The sequence below is a fragment of the Sceloporus occidentalis genome, unplaced genomic scaffold, assembly GCF_023333645.1.
Source record: "Sceloporus occidentalis isolate IW3139 unplaced genomic scaffold, rSceOcc1.0.p SCAF_21, whole genome shotgun sequence".
NCBI lineage: Eukaryota > Metazoa > Chordata > Lepidosauria > Squamata > Phrynosomatidae > Sceloporus > Sceloporus occidentalis.
In genome coordinates this window covers 3,423,128-3,434,936 of record NW_028317001.1, presented here as the reverse complement: position 1 = coordinate 3,434,936, position 11,809 = coordinate 3,423,128, and the positions used below count along the sequence as shown (strand labels likewise).

The following is an 11,809-nucleotide window of genomic DNA, read 5'->3' as shown; positions in this document are numbered from 1 at the left end:
TGCAGCGTTTCCTCAACAGCGGAAGAAAGTAAGCCTAACATATATAATCCCAGAGCCAAAAGTAGGGGTTTTGTTTTTTAAATGGCGTTCCTGCGGCCTCTGGAGCGCCCCAGGAATGCATTTGCTAAGGCTCCGCTGGAGTGTCCACTTAAAGGCGTCTCAGTCCCTCTGTTTATTTGGCCAGACTTGCAACCTCCAGACCAGGGCAAGGTTGCATCAGTTTTCCTTTGGCTTGAGGACAGCTGAGCGGTTTTCTTCTCCTCGCATTACAGTCGACCGATGTGGCATGAGCTCAGAGGATGACTAGTTGGGAGGGCCATGCGCGGCTGGATCTCAAGAGTCTCCAGAGAGAGAGAGGAGGTCAGCTTTGCCAAAGGGAAAGGGGGAGCGAGAAAGACAGAAGGAGGGAGGAGGTAAGCGGGGGACAGTCAAGCCAAGGAGGACAAGATGTTGAGTCAGGAAACTAAAAACCCCAATCCACTCCATCCAGCAAAGGGAATGACGCTCGGATCACGTCAAGCCCAGCACTTAGAGGGATCTGAGGTTTTAACCGCTACATTTTTTAACCGTGTGCTCGGTGTTCATAAAACCCACTGGGGGAAAGAAAGGAAGGGATTTGCTGCTTAGAAGCTTGTACAGACGATCAAAGACACTTTGAAACTATCCTGACCTTATTATAACCTAGAAGGACTTCGCTGCGCACTCCATGAGAAGACAGGACTCACTAGAAAAGACGCTTGGGAAGGGAGAAGGAAAAGCGGAAGACCGCTGTTGGTGCACAGACTCCACCGAGGAAGCCACAATGGCTGCCTGACTTTGCAAGACCTAAGCAGCTCACAAAGGCCTCATACAGACAGGCCAAAATAAAGCTGCTTCAGGTCACTTTGGAGCTATGCTGTTTCAATAATGCATGTGTTTTAAGAGTCCAAAAGCTGCGCCAAAGCCATGATCCAGTCCTAAGGCCTAGAGCACAGCTTTGGTGCAGCTTCCAGACTTGTAGTATGCGTGCATCATTGAAACAGCATACATCCAAAGTGACCTGAAGCAGCTTTATTTTGGCCTGTCTGTATGGGGCCAAAGCTGCCATAAGTCGAAACCAACTTGGTGTCAGTTAGCAACTCAATAGTTTGCTTTATCCTCTCCGCTGCGGAGTTCATAAAATATAAATTACTTTTGCAATTTTAATTCAGTTTGCCGGCAACTAAAGTAGGCTGAGGATAAAGGTAGAAGGTGCGAGGAGAAGAAACTGGGACATTTTAAAAGCGGTTCAGAAAGTGGAATAACTGGGGTTTCTCTTGGGAGAGTCGGAGGCTATGCTCCGCACACTCTTTGCATGCACAAAAAGGCCTTCTTTTCTACTTAGAAGGCATGGGAGCTTGTGACTCTCTTTGACCCTTCGTTCCTCCAGCAAAAACACCAGCGATAAAACATTTCGGTAAAACAGTTAAGAGATGGCTCATTCCCGGATTGGACAGGACTATTTTGCGACGTCTTTTTTAAACATCGAATTAGTCATCTCGACAACACGAGATCTAATCTGATATTGCTAAGAAACTTGGAAGAAAAGCTTGGCGAGGTTTATCCACCCGTCCTGGGTTTTTCTTTTCTTTCCTGTTGCTAAGCTACAAGAACCGCTTCAATGGCTTCGCATTCTGCAGCGTCCTCATTCAGCGCATGGTTGTGGTTGGCGCATGGATCCCGATTCCCGAAGATATGTGCACCATTTTAAGGGTAGAGAAAGGCCAGAAATGCTACGTTACTGGCTTTATTTCTCATTTTCAACTTGGTTAAACGTCCCGGTTTCTCTCTCCAGCTCCCACTTTCCCCTTTTGTCCACGGTTTACTTCAACTGCTGCAAACCGAGGTCAAAACGCAAAAGTAGTTTGCGCTCTGTTAACTCCGCAGTGTGGAGAGGATAAAGTATTGCCTTTCCCAGGGCAAAAGCTACAAAGATGAGCTTTGGTAAACTCAAGTCTACTTCTTCCAAATGCATCTGAGGAAGTAGACTTAAGTCTAGGAAAGCTCATGCTGCCAACTTCTTTCTTTAAGTCTCAAAGGCGCAACTAGATCTCTCTGCATACCGATTCTACAGGCTAACAGACCCCATATCTTTGAACTCCAGTGATTTTAAAACACAAAAGGGTCAAGGAAAGAGATGTGGCACCTTGTCGGGAACGCTAGCTGACGACAGGCCGAATGAAATCCCATTGCAGCGTTCAACCTGCTAGAGATAATACGTGTCGCGCCAGATAAGATGTGTTGAGTTCCTGAAGAAGCCTCCCGTATTGAAATTGCAACCAGCTTTAAGTGAGGAAGGCTCTGAAGGAGCTCTGAGGCCAAGGAGAGGACCTCCCTTTGCCATCCTTTTGGAAGGAAGTCAAAAGCAAATGGTGGCATTATTCATGGTCTTTTTGTGATGGGCTTTTCTAGATCTGAGCCCTGCACCCACCCAAGTCTGGTTGCATGGGCAAGATTATTGCCAGCCATGAAACCTATGGGTGACCCCCCTGGGATTTCACAAGGAATAGGCGCTGGTGGGTGCTTTTACAAATGGAGTCAGGGTTGGCTTGGAGACATGTTCAAATCCCCCTTAGCCATGAAACTCACTAGTTGAGGGCAAAACTCATTCTCTTCCAGCCTGACCTACCCTAAGTTCCCTCCAGCCATGAAACGTCCAGCTGGTCGTGAAACTCGCTCTCTTCTTCCCCAACTGACCTCGCAGGGCTGTTGTTGTGAGGATATGTGTGTGTGAGAGAGAGAGAGATGAGACAGCCACATAGGCAGCCTTGAACTCTCTGCAAGAACATCAGGGCAGAGGCAAAACAAACAGACCCACACACGAGATTAAAACTGAAAATCCCGAGATGATTCATACCCAAAGATGAACCAAGATGGAGGGGAGGGAGGTTTCCCGCGACGAGAAGGAAAATATGTTTCTTTCAAACTGAAATCAATGGCCTTTTTTCCTTTCAGAGACTCCCTGCTGCTCTGGGACGAAAGCCCAGCTGTACACAGACCTCTCTGCCTTTGAAAAGAGAGGACCCCGCAACCCCTTCGCCAGCCAGGAAAGGCACTTCTGTTCCGTTAATTGTCTTTGTCACAACAGTTGCAAGCGGGTCCCTCTAACCAGGCGTCCCTGTCCTAGTGCCAACTGGGAGAGACGCCAACCCACAAAAGCACGGAGTAGAGAAGGGGGCAGAGTGTCCAGGAACCTCCAAGGCGGGTGCGTCTACACCGTACATAACGCAGTTGCACACCACTTTGACTGCCAGGGCTCCATCCGACAGAATCCTGGGATTTTACTTTGGCGAGGAACCAAGCCTCTTGTAAATCTTGTCCATCTGAGGGGAGGAAAGAACAGGACCATCAAACCGTGGTCCCCCCCTAACTGCAGGGAAAAGGCGCATTAACAGCAAGCGCACTAAAGGAGAAAGTGTACATTGAAAGGAAAACATTTCTCCCAGCTTTCCAGAGATCATAGTCGACAGCCACATGGCAGGAGTAAACAACAAAAAATACAAAACAGACCTCTCCCCCCCCCCCCCCCAATATATATGAACGCAGGCACTCAGCGCCCTTCCATCTCCATGCGCCTTGGCTCTATGTTTTCCCCTTCTTGTGTGATTTGTTTGGATACTCCAAGAGAGAGTGGGGCCAGCGCCAGGAAAAATCCGTCGTGTTTGTCATAACAAGCCCAAGGTAAACAGAGAAGGCATTAGCCAATTAAACAGGAATGCGGCACCCAAGACGGGTGGCAGAGGCAGTGCCAACCACAGAGGCTCCCCAGCAGGTGGTGGGCTGGGTACAAGAGGCTGGGTCAAGGCCTACAAAGAGGGCCACCCCGTTCCTTAGCAAGACCCAGCTCCCTGCCACCCTTGGCTACCCCTCTCTTCGCCTTCGGCCCCCAAGGACATCGCTGCGCAACTTGGACGTCCTCCCAGAAAAGGCCGGCGGATGGAAGGACGGGAGCATTTTCGGCACTCGCTCCGGATCGGCAATGTTACGAATGGAAAAAGCACTGCAGATCGTTCTGCCAAGCTCTGGGCAAACCAAGAGGTTCTTCCAATGCTCCCAAATCTTCCGCATAGCAAGAATGCATGGGCAGACGATGAGACGTACACATGGTTCGAGGCCTCAAGAACTGCAACTACCTTTCCTTTGGGGTCACAGCCTCACGCTGGCACGCTGAAGGCACCCACGGTTATGACCAAACTGGGTCTCTTGCCATAATTCTTGAGATTCTACAGTAGGAAATAAAGGGCATGAAAAAGTGCCAGGAAGGACTGCACCCAAAGATCCATTTCGTCCACCGGTTATTCTCCAAGAGCAGCCCAGCAGAGGTCTCTTTGGAAGCGAACACTCATCTCCAAAGACAATACAAGGAATAGGAAATAGCCATTTCCCCTTGTAAATGTAAGGAAGGAGCAAAAGCCATGGCTCCCAATGAAGAAGTACATAGCGCACATGCATCTAGGTCTAAGGGATGGACGTATTGGGGGGAAACCACAGCCACTCAGATTCACCTCAGCCTGCAATGAACATGCCCAAAGATGAACTAACTGGGGGGGGGGGGGGGATTTTGAAATGCAACGCAACACAGAAAGGAGAGGCGAGTGTCGAAAACGACAACTCCCTCCCCGGTCCCCACTTCCATCCTCTTCCAAAAGATAATTGAGACAGGGCATGTTGGATTCAAGGAGGCTTTTGCCAGACTCGACAATCTGATTTTGCCGTAAAGCAGGGAGGCAGGATGGAGCCAAGAGCACTATTGAATACTTCCAGACACCGTCTGGCGTGCTGGATCTGAGCCCAATCCTTCGCTCCCGACCCAAAGCCCCCCTCCCCAGCGTTTGTTAGAAGAGCTCCAGGTTTAAAAGGAGAGGAGCAGTTAGCACCTCTTGCCTAAAGAGCCTCGTGAAAAGGCAGTGCGTATAAATAGACTATATATTTATATATGAAGGGGTTCCCTCCACGCTTATAAGAGAAAGCCTCTCTCAGCGCCAACTTAAGTTCTGCGCTACGCTGGTTTTTGGCTCTCCCTTCCTCGCATCGCAACCCATGCAAGGCGGGTGTTGATCTTGCAAGGGAAAAGCAACACTTCTGGGGGGAGAAATGAGCATGGAGAAGCTCCAAAGCGAAGGCAACGGTTGGGGCATAGTTTTAGTTAATGAAAAAGGAAGGCAGAAAGAGCTTTATGGTTGCTGTCTCAGACAGGGATTCTTTTCTAATCCTCTCCCCATCTGGTCTTATCTGGAAGGTGTGATCCGTTGCCGACAAACCCTCCCAAAGATATTTACCCCTCTCTGACTCATCTGCGTCTGCGCGGCAGAATTAATGCAGTTTGATACTACTTTGACGTTTGGCCCTTAGGGTTCTTGGTCCGCCGACCAACGTAGTTGCCGACTGTTTCTTCCTCCATTCCCGTCCAATCCTGCTTTCGCTGGAAGAAAAATCCTATCCTGTATCTGGCAGTGAGAGAGAAAGAAAGACTTCAGTTCAAAGTAGGGCAACTTCATTCATCCTCAATGGGAGCAGTTCCTCCGTGCCTCCCTCCATCTCTCCTTTGAAGCTCCAAAGAGGCAAGAGACCTCAAAAAAAGATAACCTATTCAGCCATTTCCAAGCTCACCTGCCAGCAAGAGAAAGGGACCAACCGCCGGGAACAAAACACGCGCGCACAAAAGGACGAATTGACTGACCGGCAACACCCACAGCTTGTGCTCAAGGGATCGAGAAGCTATGCACAAACACATGCGCCCAAGGCGATACAAATTCTGCACCCACGAATGCAATTTCCCTTCAATCCCCAACTTTCTGACATTGCAGTGACTTCAGTTGAGCCTTTGGAAATATAGCTTAGGCATTACAAAAAAGCACAAAGGGAATGAAATGTCTTTTGTAAGCTGCCTTGGGTCCCCCTCCAGAAGAAAAGCGGCATATAAATGAAATAAATAGTTGGAGGCTTACAACAAAAACTGGTCAGGGTTCTAGGTGTGAACAATTCTCAGTGCCTCCAAGTAGTCTGGAACTGGTCTTGAGATACCTAGAACTCTTATTGATTGCTGATGTTGCGTGGAGTTATTCTAATGTTAGAAACATCGGATCCTGCCTGATCTTGGAAGGTAAGCAAGGCCAGCCCTGGTTAGTCCCTGGATGGGAGACCACCAATATAGCTGTAGGCCTCATTTCAGAGGAAGGAACTGACAAATCCACCTCCAAGCATCCCTTGCCTAAGAAAACACCACCAAATTCATGAGGTTGGCATAACTCAACGGGTGACCTGAAGGCGCATATATAGAGACATATAGAGACTGGGACTGTCCAGCCTTGCAACAGTGTTATAAGTAGCAATAAATGAGAAGACCCTGAGTAAAGAGTGATACCGCATCATGCACTGTTTTAAAGGAAGAGGAAGCATCGACTGCAGAACGTTTGGCGAGTGATGGTTCCCTAGAGTTCGGACGCTTATATATAAGGCAGGCGGCCAATCCGGAGGCCACGCTGGCAGGCAGCCAGCCAATCCGGAGGCTGCGCTGGGAGCCAGCCAATCCAAAGTGTCAGGCTGACCTGGAAAAGGTGGAAAAATTCCACCCTTCTTAGGCCTCTCTCCGCGCGACGACGGAGCCAAGAGGGCCTGGGTCTGGTCCAAGGGATGCCAACAACATGACAACGTGAAAGCGGAGAACCTACAAAAGGGGGAAATGGCAGGAGGGGAAGAAGAAGAAGAAGCTGGAATTAGTATTTTTTAAATATTCCATGTTTGCTGAGAAGAACATGTTGCGCGACACAGTAGTTGTTGGCTACGGAGAGCCTTGGGTTGGCAGGACGGGCAGGAAACAAGGTTTTACCCAAGGCTCACCCAGCAAACACCACACGTCCATCGGGCCTCCCTTCTAAAGAAAGGAAGGCAGAGTCTTCCAGAGCCAAAACGGAAGGATTCCGAACTCGGCGGCAAAAGAGAGAAAGAGAGATGCACACGTTCGGACCAAACGTCCTGATTGTAAACCCACAAACCAAGAGCTGCCCTCCTTTTCCTCTTGCCTCCAAGCAAGTGGCATTCTGGCACAGGCTGCCACTGCATCGGGAGGCTCCACAGAGCGGGTGCAACAGGAAGATGCTAGTAACCAATTAAGAACAAACCTATTAATCATAACTCATTAAAGGGTATGTTAACTGCAAGTTAAACGTCGTGGTGTTTTTTATGAATGTATGTGGTCAAAAACAGCTCTGCCAGGTTTTGTCTCTCCCTGGACTGTCACCTGGCAACTTTTTCAGCAGGATGAGGAATATTGTCATGTCAGCAAGCTGTATCCAAGAGATGGTAGGTTAGTAGGTAGATAGGGATGGATAGATAGACAGACAGACAGATGATAGGAAAATAGATAGATAGATAGATAGATAGATAGATAGATAGATAGATAGATAGAGACAGACAGACAGACAGACAGACAGACAGGAAGAGATGATAGGCAGATAGATAGATTAGATAGATAGCCAGGTAGGTAGACCAAGACAACAGGTAAATAGATAGATAGATAGATAGATAGATAGATAGATAGATAGATAGATAGATATAGGAAGACACAACACATATAGACAGGAAGACAGATTTGTAGCTTGGGTCATGCCTTTTTAGACTGTCAACTTGAGGACAGAGACTGCCTTGACTTCCTTTTTTATAACAGCTTTTAGAAGATTAAACACTAAACCACTGCCTGGCCCCTTGCTTGCAATGTGAAGTGATACAGTCCCAACGTACTCTGCCATCTTTATTCTGCCACATGAATGTAAGCATGCATGTTCAACCCCCACCCACCCCCAGGCCCTAAGACACACAACTGAGGTGTGTACAAAATGGCCGCAGCTATCCAAGCCCCAAGCGAGAGGCGTTTCCAACGTGCGTCGGATGCCCTCTTTGGCTCTCTTGCCCCCCAAAGCCAGCCCCCATCCACTCGGAGAGGGTTTCCAGTACACTCCACAGACACAGGCACGACATGCTCGGGCTGAAAGGTTTGGGTTTAATTTGCTCTAATTATTTGCATTCTTGGCAGAGACTCCCGGCCAGGCAGCAACAAAGCAAGATGTCTGTTCAGAAAGAAAGAAAGAAAGAAAGAAAGAAAGAAAGAATTCCTGTTGCAGAAAAGAGCCACCAATAAGCAAGGCCAAAGGATCTCATGTAAATGCTTAGCATGGCCTCCCAACCGTATAGCACTTAACTCAAGTCCCATTCCCAAAACTATGGCCTGCCAAAATAAAGCTGCTTGGGGTCTCTTTGGAGGTATGCTATTTAAATGACGCATGGGTCCTAAGAGTCCGGAGGTCGCGCCAAAGCCACACTCCATTCCTAAGCACTGGAGTGCAGCTTTGGTGCAGCTTCCGGATTCTTAGGGTGCATGCATCATTTAAACAGCATACCTCCAAAGAGACCCCAAGCAGCTTTATTTTGGCAGTCTGGAACAGGCCTATGTGCCACAGCTAGGAGAGAAATGTTTCTGTGTCCCAAGGCATCCATCCATAGGAGATGCATTTATTTGAAGGACGACGCTAAAAGATTGACGCAGGAAAGCGGCTGCCTGCCGTCTTTCTCTATGAGCCCCTCTTCTCTGCCGCAGTTATTCTTCAGGTTGAAATCGTCATCATCTTACTAGTTGTATTTCTACTCTTCCTCTAGTGTATGGCTATCTTGCACTGCTTTACCTGCCACAGCTCAGTGCAATGGGATTTGTAGTGTGGTGAGCTATTTAGCCTTTCTCTGTCAAGAGCCAAAGTCACCCAGGGAACATCATGGTTCTGTGCGGACTCAAGCCTGGATTTCCCAAACCTGGGTCCAAAAGTCTAACCGCTATACTACACCTGGCTGGCATCAAGTGGCATTAGCAGACTAATGCACAAAGGCGGCAGAAGAGGATGCCCATTCAATCTCTGAGTTGCTGGAGGGGTGCTGCAGTGTTTTGAGGATGCGTCGGTCCTTCTCTTTCTTGCCGCGGTTGCGTGCCTTCAAATCAACTCCGACTTCAGGGTTTTCTAGGCAAGGTTTGCCACGGCCTGTGAATATGTGACTTGCCCAAGGTCACCCCATCTGTTTCCGTGGGGGTTCGAACCCTGGTCTCCCACAGTCTTAGTTAGTCTGGCACTCAAACCACTAACCCTTGCTGGCTCTCCTCTCTTCCTTTGGGAAGGTGGGGGATATGAAGACTAAAAGGGCCCTTTTTGCCACACGCACACACAGCTCCAGACGAAAGCATTTTCACAATCCACGCTCCAAATTTCGCAGCCCTCGGGAGGAAAAGCAAAAAGAAAATCTGCTCAGCCAAGCTGTTCCCACAACAGGAGGCATGCTAACCGACATGTTTCTGGGCTGGATGCGCCTCAGGGCCAAGGTGCGCCAGAGGAGTCCCGCTCCCACCCCGACTTCCCATACAATCCCATGCCCCATAAAACCGATTCAGGGTTCCGGCTGGCTCGTAAAACAAAAGGCCACTCCTGGTCGGGAACATGAAGGGAAGCCCCTCGGGGGACGGCTTCACGCTCTCTTCCCACCTTGGCAGCCGCCCAGATGGGAAAAGCGGTCTTGCAAAACCGGCCTCGTCCCATGAAGTCCCAACGCCGCTGCATCTTCTTTGGGAGGTGGGGAGGCACATTTGAACATCACGTATGGCATCTGTTTGCTAACAAAGCACCCACCACACCCAGCGCCAGCCAGGATGCCAGAGGGAAACCTGGAAAGGGCTGCTGTGCTTTTAATAACTTCAGTAAGAATTGCTTCTCATGAGAAGCAACACCGGTTGAAATGCCCTCTTCTATGCGCTGCGTTGCCTTCGAGTTGTTTCCAACGTACAACGACCCAATCGTGGGGCTTTCTTTGCAGCATATGTTCAGGGTTTGCCTCCCACCGAAGCTGAGAGAGTGCGACTCGCCCAAGGCCACCCAGTGGGTGAGGATTTGAACCCTGATCTCCAGAGTGGCGCAGCCCCCAAATCGCCAACCTTTTAACCAAGAGTGCCTTCAAATGGTGTGGGAGGCAACTGTGGCACAACAGGTGAAATGGGAAACCATTTTGGTATATTTCTTGCCACGGAGAGGCCTTTCTTCCTCTTCTCCACAACCGCGAAAGGTACAAAATCCAAGGCACGCTATGCGTTGCTGCGACCAGCAAATAGTTCCACTCCCAACCCGAAATCCACGTTTTCTGAATTGCGCAGAGATGGTCGCAAAGGAGCGTTTTTTTCAGTGCCTCTCTGGGAAAAAATACCACTTTTGTCTGCCTGAAATGCAAGCGCCGTCCAAAACAAGAATTTGCTCTTCACAAAGACGCACTCCATTTTCTCTCTGACAAGGCCTGCTAGGGATGGAGAGGAGAAGGAGAGAAATAATAACACAATCCCTCACAGAGTAAGGGGGAGCATGGGCAATGCACAGCGGTGCATGGAATTCAATTAAATGGAATAATAAACCAAAAATGAACCGACTCCTTCGGTTTCCTAAAGAAATACTTACGGTGCAATCCTATATACCCTGCAATGTGGAACTATGCGCCTTTGAGCCCAGCAGAACTTATTTCAGAGGGATGCATGCCGTTTATGCTTCGGGAATCTCATGCAGATGTAACTTTTCTTGCACATTCTTTACAGAGATATACGATACAAATGATATAGTAATAATAGTCAAGCTTGCTTAAATAGCCTCGAGAATGGACAGACTGCGAAGCCCTTTAAACAGACTTTAGGAGACACACAGGTATACTTAAAAGTATTTTCTACATTGTGAATCACACCTTCATGAACCCAGCGTTCCTCAAATCCTTTTGGACTGCAGCTCCCATCAGCCCCTGATAATACTGCCAATGGTAAGAGACCTAAAAAGGCCTAAAGGTGTGCGAAACAGCCCCACCAAACTCTCTAGACTCTAGTTTAATGGAAAAAATGGAAGCCCCCTCCCCAAATATTCCACAATACTCTTTAGAGGTCTTCCATTTTGTCCAGGAGACGCAGTCCTCCAAGGTCCCTTGAGAGAGACCAGAGTTTTATAGGCCTGTTACAGACTGCCAAAATAAAGCTGCTTCGGCTCTCTTTGGAGGTATGCTGTTTAATTGATGCATGCATCCTAAGAATCCGGAAGCTGCACCAAAGCTGCCCTCCGGTGCTTAGGAATGGAGTGTGGCTTTGGCGCGACCTCCGGACTCTTAGGACCCATGCATCATTTAAACAGCATACCTCCAAAGAGACCCAAAGCAGCTTTATTTTGGCAGTCTGTAACAGGCCATAGAATCATAGAGTTGGAAGAGACCCCAAGGACCATCCAGTCCAACCTCCTGCCATGCAGGAACTCTCAGTCAAAGCATCCCCGACAGATGGCCATCCAGCCTCTGTTTAAAGGTTAAAGGGTTTGAGGGGCCAGCATGGCCCACTAGCCCGACAGTTACTCACCCCAGCACTACACCACACCGTAAAACACAACTGTAAAACCCTTTGCACCTGTGTGAGGCAATCCTGCATTGCTGTTGTTGTGTGCCTCCAAGTCACTTCTGACTTATGGCGACCAAAAGGCAAACCTAACATGGGACTTTCTCGACAGGTTTCTTCTTCTTTGCCATTGCGACTGCCGTCCTGAGGCTCAGAGTGTGTGCGCGGCCCAAAGTCGTACAATGGGCTTCCACGGCTGAGCAAGGATCTGAACCCTGGTCTCCAGAGTCGCAGTCCAACGCTGAACCCACTACATTTTGTTGGCTCTCTTACCCTCTTACTTTAGGGCGTCTAGGCCTCCCTAGACCTCCATGTGATTCCTATTTCCTGACCCAGACAAAGAATGGT

The 11,809-nt window shown here is 48.9% G+C and overlaps 1 protein-coding gene across 1 annotated transcript in view; it reads right to left on the bottom strand.

The window, feature by feature from the left end:
* Positions 1-11,809, bottom strand: part of LOC149301440 (nucleoredoxin-like) — a 38,695-nt gene that overhangs the window by 13,695 nt on the left and 13,191 nt on the right. The window lies entirely within an intron of this gene.